At 35.1% G+C, this 16,225-nt stretch overlaps 1 protein-coding gene across 19 annotated transcripts in view; it reads right to left on the bottom strand.

Moving 5' to 3' along the window:
• Positions 1-16,225, bottom strand: part of LOC143040212 (uncharacterized) — a 317,769-nt gene that overhangs the window by 295,623 nt on the left and 5,921 nt on the right. For 2 of the 19 annotated variants that reach the window (XM_076210885.1, XM_076210887.1), the window contains exon 2: positions 7,012-7,161. The exons of the other annotated variants lie outside the window; for them this stretch is intronic. The gene's annotated coding sequence lies outside the window, so the exon portion shown is untranslated. The remainder of the gene's footprint in view (positions 1-7,011; positions 7,162-16,225) is intronic. 19 annotated transcript variants of the gene reach the window in all.

The raw sequence follows: 16,225 nt of genomic DNA on the forward strand, positions 1-16,225 counted from the left end.
ATTTTTGTAATTTTGCTAAATCCCAACCGATTTTTCTCATTCAACAACGAAAATGTTATTCTGAATGCACTCACATATGCATGATTATCCGATGATGAGACCAGGTGCGCCTTATGTAAGGACAGGGAATAGCAAATTACGGGTGCACCTTATGGTATGAAGCGCCTTATGGTCCGAAAAATACGGTAAGCCATTCCGCTTCGATGTTGAGTTTGCTTGTGTAAGCAGTATTTCTTAAGACATAACAGTCTTTCTCACTGGAGAAGGGTGGAGGAGGAGAAAAAATTTATTGATGCATGGGAGAAAAGTCACGCCCTTGGGGGAGGCACTTATTTGTAACAATCAAGATTATTGGATGAATTAAGTTGTGACGTCAGAACAGAGGTGGCTTAGTGAGTGGATTGGGGATCCCAGGCGGGAGTCCTCTGGTGTACCTAAGACAATAATGTATAGAATTACTGAAGAAACAAAGAAAATTCTTTCCCAGTTTAATTCACCCCATCCAGAAACATTACCAAATTACTACTACAGAAGATTTGGTGAAGGAAAGTGAAGGGAACAGCTAAACTATATTAACCCAGTAATTACAGAGAGAGGCACTGAAAGTGATGGGGTCAAGTGAATAAAAACATGCTCCTAAGAAACTACAAGACTATGACAACACATTGCTGCATGCCAGACCCCTTGATATCCATCCCTCTGAATCCTCTCTCCCACAAAAGGACAAAGTCCACCTGGCCAGACCGCAATGTGCCCACCACCCAGCCCTTCTAAGCTACCAGAAGAGACTGGATGACTGCATTGTGGGCAAATGCCCAGGATGTAACACTTCACCCCATGCTATTCAACACATCATGGAAGACTGCATTCTACACAATCATGCATGCAAACAACACAACATGCACTCCATAAAGGATTTGTGGGAAAACCCCATTTTGGCAATGGCATTCCTTGGGGAGATGGGCTTGGATAGACAGTCTAGGGAACAACAACAACAACAACATTACTAACTTGCTACAGGAGATTTGGTGAAGAAAGTGAATGAAGAAATGTAATATTATAGAAGGGACCAGTTAAACTGAATTAAACCAGTAATTAGAGAGACGGGAACTGAAAGTGATGGGGTCAACAGTTCCTTTAACCCACATGCCCTCTTATAATCATTTGAGGTGGGATGAAGGTGCTGATGCAGCCACTGGGGAGTGTAAAAAACTCCTTTCAGATCACCCTGTCTTGATAACTCCAGATTATAGTAATATTTTTTTTTTTTTTTTTTTTTTTTTTTTTTTTTTTTAGAAAGGACTACATAGGCAGAGCATGCTGACAGGAGATCTTTTAGTCTGTATCAAGACTGGATGGAAAAAAAAAAAAAAAAAAAAAAAAATCATGACAATGATAAATAAAAATCTATAATATAGTAAATAATAAATAAAATAAATGCATTGGTATAGTTAAATAAACAGGCAAATAATAAAATAATAATAAATTCACATAACCAAAAATAAATGAGAATTAAGCAAATAATAATAAACAAATTACAACAAAACATCCAGGAGGTGCTCAGATGAGAGGGAGGGTGGGAGGGGTGTGGAGTGTATTTAGGGATGAAATGGGTGGGAGTGTTTATGCCTTTCCCTTTTTGGCTACCTCCCTTGGAAGGGGGAAAAAGCCTTGGTATATGTATGTATGTACAACAAAACAAATATAAAATAAATGACAGTCATTACAGCATCTTGCTTAGGTGCTTATCTAAATGATTCTTAAAGCTCCACACTAAATCACATTGCACTGCCTCTGCAGGAAGTTTATTCCATTCATTAACTACATGATTGGCAAATTTGTTTTTACCCACTTCCAAATTAAATCTATTCCCTGACAGTTTGAGACCATTGTTTCTTGTTGGATTCTCATTCAGTGTGAAAATTTTGTCACTTTTGATGTTATCAATTCCCTTTAGAATCTTAAAGACCTGTATCAAGTCACCTCTGAGTCTACACTTTTTTAGGGAAAACAGATTCATATGTTTTAGACGATTTTTGTATGATTTATTTTCTATATTTAGTTTTGTGGCTCACCCTTGTACTTTTTCCAGTCTGCCATTGTCTTTAATGAGATTTGGTGACCATATGAAAACAGCATATTCTAAATGTGGACGAACTAATGATTTATATAGCTTGTTAATGAGTGATGGAATTTTGGAGTCAAAAGATCGCACAATCAGTTATAAAATCTTATTTGCTTTCTCAGAGGCTGAAATACACTTCTTAGATGATTTGAGATCATTACTGATAATTATGCCGAGATCCTTTTCACTATCCACTATTGTTAACGAATGTCCAAATAACTTGTAATCGTACTTACTGTTATTTTTACCTATGTACATAACATTGCATTTACCTGTGTTGAATTTCATTAGCCACTTTTCAGAACATTGCTGTAATTTATCTAAATCTTCTTGAATATCTAATTGGTTCAAGTGATTTGCCATTCCACAGTTTTGTATCATCAGCAAGTTTTGAAACAATAGATTTTATGCCACAGTCTATATCATTTACATATGCTACGAATAGAAGTGGCCCAAGAATGGAACCTTGAGCAACTCCACTCTTAACATTTTTCCATCTAGAAGTTTTCCATTTAAAACAACTCTCTGTTTTCAATCATTCAACCAATTACTAGTCCAACTTAATAGGCTACCACTTATTCCATGTGAAGCTAATTTAGTAAGTAGTCTTTCGTGGAGGATGGTATCAAAAGCTTCTGCAAAGTCTAGATATATCAAATCTATATTGTTTCTTTTGTCATAATTCGAGATGACTGTGTTGTAAAATTCAAGTTAGTCATGGAAGAATATTTCCATCTGAAAGCATGCTGGCTATCATTTATAAGTTACTTTCTGAATGATGTTCAATAGCATCTCTGATGATAGTTTCCATCATTTTCCCTATGATTGAAGTTAAACTTATAATCCTAGAATCTTATTTGCTTTCTCAGAGGCTGAAATACACTGCTTAGATGATTTGAGATCATTACTGATAATTATGCTGATATCCTTTTCACTATCCACTTTTGTTAAAGAATTTCCAAATAACTTGTAATCGTACTTACTGTTATGTTTACCTATGTGTGTAATCATACTTACTGTTATGTTTACCAATGTGCATTATCTTGCATTTACTTGTGTTAAATTTCATTAGCCACTTTTCAGACCATTGCTGTAATTTATCTAAATCTTCTTGAATAAATTTGTTTAAGTGATCATTTGCCATTCTGCACAGTTTTGTATCATCAGCAAATTTTGAAACAATAGATTTTAGTCCATGGTCTTTATCATTTATATATACTATGATGAATAGAAGTGGCCCAAGAATGGAACCTTGAGGAACTCAACTTTTAATTTTTTTCCATTTAGAAGTTTTTTCATTTAAAAGAACTCTCTTTTCAATCATTCAACCAATTACTAGTCCAACTTAACAGGCTACCACTTATTTCATATGAAGCTAATTTAGTAAGTAGTCTTTTGTGGGGGATGGTATCAAAAGCTTTTGCAAAGTCTAGATATATTAAATCTATATTGTTTCTTTTGTCATAATTCAAGATGATTGTGTTGTAAAATTTGAGTAAGTTAGTCACACAAGAACATTTCAGTCTGAAACCATGCTGAACTATCATTTATCAAACAATTACTTCCTAAATGATGCTCGATAGCATCTCTGGTTATAGTTTCCATAATTTTTCCTACAATTGAAGTCAAACTTATAGGCCTGTAGTTATTTGGTTTCTTTTTGTCACCTTTTTTGAATATGGGAGTAACATTAGCTAGCTTCCATTCTCTTGGGACATCTCCAGATATGATGGATTTCTTGAAAATAAATTCTAATGGAACAACAATCTAATTTTTCATTTCCTTTAAAATTCTTGGATGCCAACCATCAGCCCTTGGTATTTTATTAACTTCGAGTTTTTCTATACACATTTTAATTTTTTCTTTTGTTATGTTTATCGTAGTAAGTTCAAATATTTACTGATACAGGATCTGTAATGTTATAACTAGAAGATTTTTAAACCAATTGAAACCAGGAGTGAAAAATCTTGGAACCAATCCATTACTCATTGCAAGGAGTAACAGAAAGTCAGTTATAAACATTAGGTAAGGTTGAATTAGAGGTCATCTTATATAAAAATGAGCATCTGCACATTCCAGTAATAGTTGTAGAAAAATCTATTTTCCTAGGAGATTTATTGAAAGGATTTACAACTATATGGTAATATGTCCTGCTGAGTTAGGAATCTTGGTGAAATCACAGTTAATCCAATTTTTAAATCAACCAGACTTAGAGCCTGTAACAGTAATCAGAGAATCTCTTGAAATAGATGGGGAAGATGACAATGATAGTTTAGATAGTGAGGCAGAGCAGTCCAGACCAACAGAAAATAAAATCTCATATAGTGAACCCAACACAGATGTTCAAGAAATCCTAGAAATTACTAATTCATCAACTTCAAACAAAGCTTTACCAATTGTAGAAGGTGGCATAATAAAGTAAATGTTACTACACTCCAGAGCAATTAACAGGATAGAAATGCAGTTGAAAGGAGTCACTGTAGACTCTGAAATGTTAACCATCCCAGAACCAATTAGATTAAAAGGTTTGAAGTTGGACTCAGGGATATATAAGACAAAGAAGAACATGGTAGAAATATTAGTGATTAGTGCTTTGAATAGACACAGTCTTAAGAAAAGGTACACAAATAGGATATTTTCAAGTTTGTACAAAACCCATTAAGATTTTAAATGAGAGTCCTGAGGAGGTGGAATCACAATTTCATAAATCTGTTCAGTTCAGGAAGAAACAGACTTGGGAGAGAAATACAAGAATCAACTAGAACCTACTAATTGTCCTGAGTTGGATGAAAACTTTGTTGCTTTGCTCTTGAAGCACAATAATGCAATTCCTTTGCCAGGGGACACCTTGGACAAAAGGACTGTTTTAAGACATCAGATCAAATTAAAACCAGGGACTCAACTTATTACACCTGCCTACAGATTACCACATTCTAAACTGATCAATGAAATGTTATTGCAGGATATTATTGAACACAGTAAAGTGAGTGGAACTTCACTGATTCTGGTGCCAAAATCAGATAATAGGGGAAATTATTAGAAGTTTAGGAACTGAGAATAGTTATTTTAGGACTATAGATATCAAGTCTGCTTTTTGGCAGATTGAGTTGCATGAAGATTCACAAGAATTCACAGCCTTTTCTACTCCAATGGGACACTATGAGTTCAAATTAATGCCATTTGGGTTATGTAATAGTCCATTAACTTACATGAGATTAATGAATACAGTTCTAGATGGGTAGTTAAGAAATACTGCCAATGTATTTCTAGACATTTTAATAGTTTCCCAAACAGTGGATGAGCACTTTAAGTAAATAGATTTGGTATTCTCAAGACTAGTTGATGCAGGATTGAAAGTGAAACTTGAAAAATGTAATTTTTTCAGGACTGTTTATTTGGGACACAAAATAGACAGGCATGGACTTAGTAGAGTAAATTCAAAGGTTGAGGCAGTATAGAATTATCCAGTTCTGAACAATGTAGAAAAAGTTAGAAGTTTCTTGGGACTGACAGGATATTATAAGAAATTTATTCAAGGATATGCAGACATAGCTAATCCATTCTTTGTTGAGGAAAGATTCAAAGTTCATGTGGGGACCTGCACATGATAAGATAAACATGGTAAGATAAACATACTAGTTCTCATATTTCCTGACTATGCTAAAGAGTTCATTCTTTGTACTGATGCGTCTGACATAGGGTTAGGAGGCATACTGATGCAAGAGAGAAATGGAACTTTGAAAATGATAGCTTACACATCTAGACTGTAATAATGCAGAGAGAAACTACTCTATAACAGAAAGAGAAAACTTAGCAGTGGTATATTCACTAGAAAGTTTTAGAGATATGATACTGGGATATCCAGAGTGTGGACTTATCATAAGCTATTCAGAACATATTCAAACATAAGAACCTTAGGGGCAGACTAGCCAGGTGGTTTGCTATACTTCAGTGTTATGAGGTTAGATTTAAATATATTCTGGGTAGAAAGAACAATGCAGCAGATGCACTATCTAGAAATAGCCAACCAATGATAGGGTTGATCAATTATGTCTGTAGTATAGATGAGCTAGTAGCCTTAAATGAGAAAATTATAATGGTGGAACAAAGAAAACATATGACTTGGGAAACAGTAGCCCAATATTTGATGCACCCAAGAGATAACTCTCCAAAACTTCCAAAAGGGTATAAAATAAAGGAATTTCAATTGACTAATATTTTTTTGTATAGAAAAACAGTTTTAATTGAGGAAGATATTTCTAGGGGCCCAATGAATCAGTTGGTAATACCACAAATTCTTGTACAAGAGGTATTGAAGTTACTTAATGATAATGATTGTAGTTCACATCCAGGAAAAGCTAAAACTTATAGAAAAGCACAACTTAAATACTTTTGGCCAGGTATGAAGAAAGATATATATGATTATATTGATTTTTTTTTAAATGTGGCAAAAGGAAATACTTCTAAACCTGCTCCTATGTTATCATATCCCATCCTGCAAAAACCTTAGGAAAGAGTTCACACAGATACATTGGAGTTACCTATGTCTGAAAATGGATCCATTTATATATATATATATATATATATATATATATATATATATATATATATGTTGCTATTATCTTCCAAGATTTTGTATTTTACAACCCATTCCAAATAAGAAACCTGAAACAATTGCTTCGATAATCTATGATCAGATAATCTGCATTTTCACTACACCTAAGATCTTAAGTTTCAGATAATGGGACTAAATTTTATAACAAAATCTTAAAAGAATTATGGAGGTTAAGATTCACAAAGTCAATATATTAGTGAATCATCTTCAGAGCAATGGAGTTGTAGAGAGGTTAAAGAAGGAAATTATTACATGTCTTAGAATGACTAACCTCATAGTATAACTTGGGATACTTGGATTCCTTGTGTTAAATGTACCCTAAACAACCAAATTAACACAGCTACAGGAGAAACACCCCATTTTATTATTTTTGAGTAGGACAAAATTCTCCCATATGAAATCTTGATTGCAGAGCAGAAACCTGTGTATAATATAGATGATTACATCTCAAATAGGATACATACATTTCAAGCTATACATCAAAGAGTTAGGGAACATATACAAGAGTATACACAAAAGATAACAAAGCAACAACACAAAATAGTACATAAAATAGATTTACAAATAGGAGATTTACCGTATATTTCCGTGTATAAGACGAGGTACAAAATTAGAGCAAATTGTTATGAATTTATCTCATATCGGTAGTATAAGACAACTGCTGAATTACAAAAGCATCAGTGTATCAAACCTACCGTACAAAAAGAATTGTTTTGATTACGTTTATCAGCTGTTTTTTCCGCTTTTTCTCTTTTCTTTCTGTATCCTTATACCAGATAAATTACTTACTGTATCCTTATAAATTCAAAATAAATGAAATAACAAAGCAAATCATGTATCATGATTTTCTGAGAACACACGTCAACTAACAAAAATTATTTGTTTACGCTCCTGGTTCATTCCTGGTTCAACTACTGTAATATATTTTTTTTATTGATAAATAAACGTTTTATGTACTGTAATCCAAATTTTTTATTTTCAGTCTTAAAAATTACTGAAAAGTTATCGAAAGAAAAAGGTTGCTATGAACACAACCAGTGCTCGATGTTTACATTTTTTCAGCTGTGTTAAATGTGTTTACATAGAGTAGTTAAAAGTACTGTAATTTCATTAATATAGAATTATTCCTCGTATTTATTAACAATTGCCATTTACTATAAAGATATGCCGATAATATATAAGGTAAATATGGTTTAATTACCTTTATTACCAGTTCTTACCATAATGTGAATTATTTCCTGTGTATCGGTGGTTATCGGCAGGCTAGCCTACCAAGTCATCTCAGGTAGAATTCAAGGTCTGATTTTTATAATGGTAGTATAAGACGACCCCCTATTTTAGGGGGTGAATTTTTGGATTTTAGGGTCGTCTTATACGTGGAAATATATGATAGTTATGATCAAATTACATACATAATAAACTTTCACTGAGGTACTCAGGTTCATATATTTAATTTTGCATGAAATAAATACAAGATCTTACACTTAGAAACTGGGGAAGTGTCAGTTAGACATACAGAGGAGATCAAGAAAACTAGGTTAGAATTTGATGATGATGATACATGTGACACTGAGGGAAAAGATACACGGTGTGTTATTTATAAAGAAACATTGAGTCTAGAGTGGTATAGGGAGTATGTTGATAGTATCATGTGTGAGTTGAGCATTAATCCAAGCAATTTTTACAGATAGTATTCATATTGCCGATATGTATGGTGTATGCATGAGATGGGAGCCCTGAACTACTGAACCTTTGGTGTGTCTGACAGATGTACTACCTGAAGCCTTGGTCAGTCATGAAGATTTGGAACCTTGTCAATATATAAGGTCAGTATCAATAAGTACTGAACAATATTTTCTTTTGTGAAGCATTGAAAATTCTATTGCAGCTTCACCAGTATGAATCCTAGACAAAAAGTGAAATAAATGTGTGAAACAAATGTGAAATTATGCAGACTTTCTACTATTACTAGCATCTTTAATGTTGTGTATATAACTGTTGTAACATATCATTGATACACAACTCACCATCCTTGAATATGTGAAAACATGTTTTTGAGATCTAACACAAACTATTCCAATAATGTCTAATTCTAATTGTTGCTACTCTCAATCAAATTTCACACTCAGGAGGAAGACACTAAATAATGTTTGATATTTTTCCTGATTTTGTTATTGGTAAATTATGAAATCTTCAGATCTTGCTTGTAGTGAGTTTTGCAAATCAATTTGACATAAAAAATATATCAGTATTATAATTATCTTGTTTTGTGTCTTTTTGATGTTGCAGACATTTATGGATTTTGGAAGGGTTACTTATTTCTTTATGTGTGACATATGTTTTGATGACAACATCCACTGAAGGATAATATCTTTTATATTTTTAGCCATTTTATGCAGAAATAGTTTTAATAGCTTCTGTATAAAACAATTTTCAAGTGTGTATTTCCAGTGAGCCCTGTAAGATAGTAGTAGAAAATGGTTGGTCAGGACGCTCAAGGGTAGCTGGCGAGCCCTGAAGAGGCTTGTAGATGAGGCTCAATGATAAAGGTACACAAGTGAGGTAGATTGAGGGGTAGGTGGTGAGAATTTAATTTTATGAGTTGGATGTTTGGTAAACAAGATTTTGTAGGCAAAGGAATTGCACAACCTCACTCCTCGCTTAAAAGTTTACAATCGCAGGGGACCCAATTTCATTGCTGTATTATGCTGATGTAACAGTATATAAACCAAATCAGTGATGCATTGATTTCAAGATTGCTTGAATATGTAATATTGCTTTAGGTGTTTGTAACAGTCTTTCTGATTGGAGAAAGGGTGGAGGAGAAAATTCAAGTGGTTCATGGGTGTAAAGTCACATCCTTAGGGGAGGCAATTAGATGTACGAGTAAAGATCATTGGACAAAGAAATCATGATGTCAATACAAACTGACCTAGCGATCAAATTGAGGATTCCAAATGGGAGTCCTCTGGTGTAACTAAGACAATCACGTTGTACAATAATCAGTGAAGAAAATCAAGGAAAAAAATCAACAGTTTTTATACCCCTCTTAGACAGAGTAACATGAACAGACTTCCTACAGAAGAATTTGTGAATGACTTTCTTACGTAAAGACAGTGATGAAAAGAAAGTAGAACATACATACATACTCATACATATACCAAAGGCTTTTTTCCCCTTAAAAGGGAGGTAGCCAAAAAACAACTCCCACCCATTCCATCTCTAACAAACTCCACTCCCCTCCACCCTCTTATACTGGCACCTCCTGGATGACAGGTCATCCCTGCATCTTGCCCACCTCCCCAGGCCAGAAGTAGCACCACAAGACACAGCACATCCACAGCAAGGCCGCTTCATTAAATCGGTGACCCCCCCTTTCTGTCCCCTCATGCAGAAAAGGAGAAGATGAAGAGATATCCCCTCAGGCTGCATCAAATCCTTCTCATACACCCCCACCCACTCCACCCCATGCATCCCAACAGTGAGAGACAAAATACAAAACTATAGAAGGGAACAGTAAACAGAGGTAACAATAGAGGTAAGAGGGAGGGAGTGTAGTGATGTGGCAATAAGCTGCTTTGTTATTTTTTTCACAGGAATTTTGGTAAATATATTTGTGCTGCTGGAAACCTGCAAATGTGCAAACCTCGTGAATGTTGAGGGCCTACTGTATACAGGAAAAGAGTAATGCTCATTGGCTCCTGTCTCCTATTCTCTAAATTTTCTAACATACCTAGACTCAAATTCATGTATGGTTCCAACTAGGCCTGTGGAGTCGGAACACAAAACCTCCGACTCCGACTCCTCTATTTTTGGCCCCACCGACTTCAACTCCGACTCCTCTTCATGTAATTAACTGATTATGGCCTACATATTCTATAAAGCCTATACAACACACATACACTCCAATCTTGAGTAGACTTACATAATTATAACTGGTTTATATCAAAGAATAAATATATATGTTATAGTGTGGCTTTCCTATGTTTGACCTCTTCATTAATACTTTATAACTGAAGTAGAGACAAAATTTTTGAAAGGACATTGAAGAAAATTCAGTAAAAAAATATATTCTATAATGCAAGATGTTTGGCATAATATATATCTTTGCAAATAAGTGATAAGTGTATTTCAGGGATGAAATGGGTGGGAATGTTTTTGTGCCTTGTCCTTTTTGGCTACCCCCCTGGTAAGGGGGAAAAAAGCCTTGGTATATGTATGTATGTATTTCAAAAACAAAAATACTGTTTTTTATAACAAAAGATGAAATACAACCTTTGTAAAGGATATACAAACCTAATAAAAAAAAAATATATAATGTAAGATTTTTTTTACATATATAATTTTGCAAATATAAAATAAAAAAAATGAAAATACTTTATGAAAGAAGCTTAGGCAAATTTCTTGAAAGGAAACAGTAAATATAGAGAAAATAAACCTTATTGATACGAGTACGGTACAAGGGCCAGTGTTACAGCTGAACATGTATGATACTGAAAGGTATATGTATCATACATACTTTTTGGGTATCATTATACTTCATATGTTTTCATACCTTCTTTTGTCTTAATGTACTGAAATTACTGACACAAGTACCTCTTGGTTTAACTACATACTGGTACTACTATGCGATTATTGCGATGGACATTACTCTGGTTCTGGAACCGATCTTATCGATACGAGTACAAAGCCAGATACAGCTGAACATGTTTGAAACATGAAACTTTTTTTTCAACTTTAAATATCCTTATTTCAATAATTCAATGTTAAAAAGTATAGAGGGGAAAAAAGAAGGGGAAAGGATAGAAGAGATAGTATTACTGCGGTAGTCTACAGTTGAAATCCTAATTATCTTATTGTTTGTTTGGCAACACAGCAGTGGGAGAAATCACCAAACTGATGGAGTGATGGAAACAATGCATATGGAACTTGACAGGAATATTACAGCTCCCGTGACTGTGTGTCAACAGGTGTAAAATGGAGGTGTTTATCTAATTTATTCAAGTAATACTTTGGATGTTTATCAGTCTATGTATAAATTTGAAAGCCAGCGTTGCACAAGGACGTTTTGGGGGTTTAGTGGAATGACCACGAAGATAAGACAATGAGATTTATTACATTTTATAAAATTATGTTTTTTTTATATATAATCTACTTATAAGGAGTGTGCACTGCATAACTCTACAGACTAAACGAAGGCCTTATAAAGTGTAAATTTAACTGGAGTCAGAGTCGGTATATTTTTACTGACTCCAACTCCAGTGACACCGTAATTGCTTCTGACTCCGACTCCACAGCCCTGGTTCCAACTTCATCTATATCTTTGATTTCCAATTCTCATATTTAGATTTGAACTCATGTATTGTTTGAACTTGGGCTACATCACCTTCTAAGCATATCTATACATCTACATGGAAAACTGCATTTCTTCACATCATTTTGACATATGGTTTTTCATAATTTACTTCCATGACCTCTTAAAGCCCTCCCATCTTTAATCAGATCTCTTCTATCAATGCAATCTATACCTTTTAGTGATCTGAATACTGTAATCATGTCACCTTTTTCTCTTCAATCCTTCAAAATTGGCAGACCCAGTACTTTTAGTCTTTCCTTGTATGGTTTATCTGCCAGGTTGGGGACCAGTTTGGTTGCTGCTCTTTGTATTCTTTCAATCTTGTTTATATCCTTCATTCTGTGTGGGGACCATACTACTGACACATATTCCACTCTTGGATGTATATACCTAGTTGTAATATACGGGAGGGGAGCTATGCTCGTGATGACCCATCTTTGTATCTCTCCGCATCAAGTTTTGTCTTAAAATCTTGTATAGATGTATTGGAGTTTCATTGCAGTAGTCCATATGTCTTCTCTAGGTCCAGGTACACACAGTCCACCCACCTCTCTCTCTTGCAGCACATCAATCACTCTCAAGTAAAAGTTTTGACACACATGACTTTCCAGATCTGAAGCTAATATCTGTCTGTCAGCATGTTCATCTTTTCCAGATATTTGGTCCATCAATCTTTCACATTATTTCACTATTGTGCTGGCTTGTGGTGTTTCCTTGTTTCAACCTTTGTGAATTGGCACAATGTTTGCCTTTTCCAATCAAGTGGCACAATGCCTTCTTGCAACGAATATGTAATAAGACAGGATCTTGTCTGCTAGATGTGTGTGTGTATTACCTAGTTGTATTTTACAGGACGAGAGCTATGCTCATAGTGACCCTTTTTCATATCTTTCCACATCCAGTTTATTCTTAAAATCATATATAATTCTGACATTCATTGTTTCTCTGTTCAGCTTGTTCCAGACATCGATCACTCTATGTGGGAAGCTTTTTTTTTTCAGGTCTCCTCTGTAATTGTCTTTCTTTAGTTTCTTTTCATGTCCTCTTGTTTCTCTTCTGTCCCACTTTAATAAGTCATCTCTATTGAGAATTTCCATCACTTTCATAATTGTGAAAATGGTCAACAAATTGCCTCTTTCCCTTCTCTGTTCTAATGTTGACAAATGTAATTTCTCCAATCTTTGTTCATATGTCAGATTTGACAGTGTAGGTGCCATTTTTGTTGCTGCTCTTTGGATTATTTCTAATTTTCTTATGTTCTTCTTTGTGCTAAGTGCCCACATTGTTACAGCATATTCTAGTCTCGGTCTTATCAATGTAACAACTATTTTTTTTAACCATCTCCTCATCTATGTAGTCAAAGACCACTTTTATGGATCTTAATAAATTATAAGTCTCTCCAAATAATTTATTTACATGTTTATCAGGTGTTAAGTCACTTGAGATGATTACTCCTAGGTCCTTTTCTGAGTTGACTTTTTTGACTTCTTTGTTTCCAATTTTATATTGTCCCGAAACTATTTTTACTTTTTCCAAATTCCATTATGCTACATTTTTTAATGTTGAAGTTCATCTCATATCTCCGACTCCATTCCCATATTTTGTCCAGGCCATCTTGCAGCGATCTACAATCTTCTTCTGTTCTTACTCTCTTGAGTAATTTGGCATTGTCAGCAAAGAAGTTCATGTAATAATTTACTCCCTCATCCATATCATTTATGTAAATGGCAAACATTAAAGGAGCCAAAACAGAGCCTTGTGGGATGCCACTTTTCACATCTTCCCAGTTCAAAATTTTGTCTCTAAGTACTACTCTCATTTTTCTTCCAGTTAAGAAATCCTTCATCCATTCCAAGAGTTACCTTGAATTCCTCCTATTATTTCAATTTTTCTTATTAATATTTTGTGTGGTACTTTGTCAAAAGCCTTCTGCAAATCCAAGAAGGTGCAATCTGCCCATCCATCTCTTTCTTGTATTATCTCAATTCATCTCGAGTGTGTGTGTGTGTATTTATATAACTATAGTATAAAGGAAAGGAAAGGAGCACTGCTTGTTGGGTTTTGTTTCCTAATCTCCAATTTATCATACCTAGCTTTAAATGCATGTATAGATCCAACATAATTTATATTCTCAATTTCCAATTATCATGTTTATATTTGAAATCATGCACTGTTCCAGCTTGGGGTATATTCACCTAAGTTATTCCAAGTGTTATGGAAAAATTTCTTTACTAAAAGAATAGTTGACTGCTGCAATTCCTTGTTATAAAGTGTGGTTTATTCAACCAAAGTCAATGAGTTTATATAAATTTGTGATAGTACATCAAATCAAGTAATATAGAGATAAGGCCAAGTGAAAAATATATATACATCCCTGCCCACAACTAATATCAATGCTATGCCTAAAATAAGGGCTATGCCAATTTTTTTTATTGCACCAGAAAACTAGCTGTGGTTGAGTAACAGACAAAAAAAAAAAAAAAAAAAAAAAAAAAAAAAAAATGATGATAATAATAACACAATATATCTCTTCTGCCGCGATAGAGTGATAAAACTTTTTTATTACTATTCCAATTCCTCATACTATATAGAAATGTATAATATGTAACTGCAGTCCATACTCCCCTTAAATTCTTGCCATGGCTCCCTTGAGGACTGTCCTCACGTTGAGAAAAACTAAGCAAAGTTTTTCATAAATTTCTGGGTCTGGTATGTAAGGCAGGTGGGGTGGAGAGCAATTAAGCAACTGTTGGACATCTGAATGTGTGAATATATATATATATATATATATATATATATATATATATATATGCATGCATTGTTAAAATCGACAGCATTAGTAAGGTTGTTGATCTTCTTGTGGGTATTCTCCAGTTTTCTAACCAATATTCTGCCATTTGGAGGGTGGGCATAGACCAAGTTGCCAAAATGATTCATTTATTTCAACGTTTCGTCTAACAAAGAGACATCTTCAGGAAATTCTGTAACATAGATAATATTGATGTACAGAAAAAAGAAAACAACATGTAAATCTAAACAATTATACAAATATACATACATACATACATATACCAAGGCTTTTTCCCCCTTCCAAGGGAGGTAGCCAAAAAGGGAAAGGCATAAAAACACTCCCACCCATTCCATCCCTAAATACACTCCACACCCCTCCCACCCTTCCTCTCATCTGAGCACCTCCTGGATGACGGGTCATCCCTGCACCCTGCCCACCGCCCTGGGTCAGAAGCAGTGTCGCAAGACACAGCACATCCACAGCAAGGCCGCTTCATTTAATCGGCGACCCCCCCTCTCCGTCCCCCTTTGCATATAAGGAGAGGACGGGGAGAAATCCCTTCGGGCTGCGTCAAAATTTACTCACACATACTACCCCACCCCCCTGCCCATTCCTCCTCATGCAGTCACAACATCATCCACATACAACCATTCTCCACTCACCTCTGTCTTCCGTCCTCTCCCTTCCTTCCTCAACAGACATTCCCCTCTTCCCCAAAGCCCCCTTCACCCCATCCATCCACCTCATCCTAGGACATCCCGCATGTTCACTCCCTCCACATCTGCCTTCCATACCTCTTTTACTAGTCTTTCTTCACTCATTCTTTCCATGTGTCCAAACCATCCTAATATTCTTTCATCAACCCTATCTCCCAAATCCTTTTTCACCCCTGTTCTCCTCCTCACCTCCTCATTTCTCACTCTATCTAGCCTAGTAACCCCCACCATACTTCTCAGACACCTCATCTCAAACACATTCAAACTCCTTCTCTCTTCTTCTCTTATGTTCCACGTTTCTGCCCCATACAGTGCTGTTGGCACAATCACTCCTTCATACAGTCTCCTCTTCGCATCCATTCCCAAATGTCTATTTCTCATTACACTCTTTAAACCACCAAGGCATTTACTCGCTTCTCTCAATCTACATTCTACCTCCACCTTCACTCCACCTTTTCCTGCTACACTTGCACCCAAGTATCTAAAACTATCCACTTCCTCCAGTCGCTCTCCCTTAATGTTCACTTCCAGTCTACTGCCACTTTCACCCCTTGTACATCTCATCACCTTACTTTTACCCACATTTATCTTTAGCTTTCTTCTATCACATACTCTCCCAAAC

Source organism: Oratosquilla oratoria, chromosome 28 (genome assembly GCF_046742065.1).
Source record: "Oratosquilla oratoria isolate Oo_2021 chromosome 28, ASM4674206v1, whole genome shotgun sequence".
NCBI lineage: Eukaryota > Metazoa > Arthropoda > Malacostraca > Stomatopoda > Squillidae > Oratosquilla > Oratosquilla oratoria.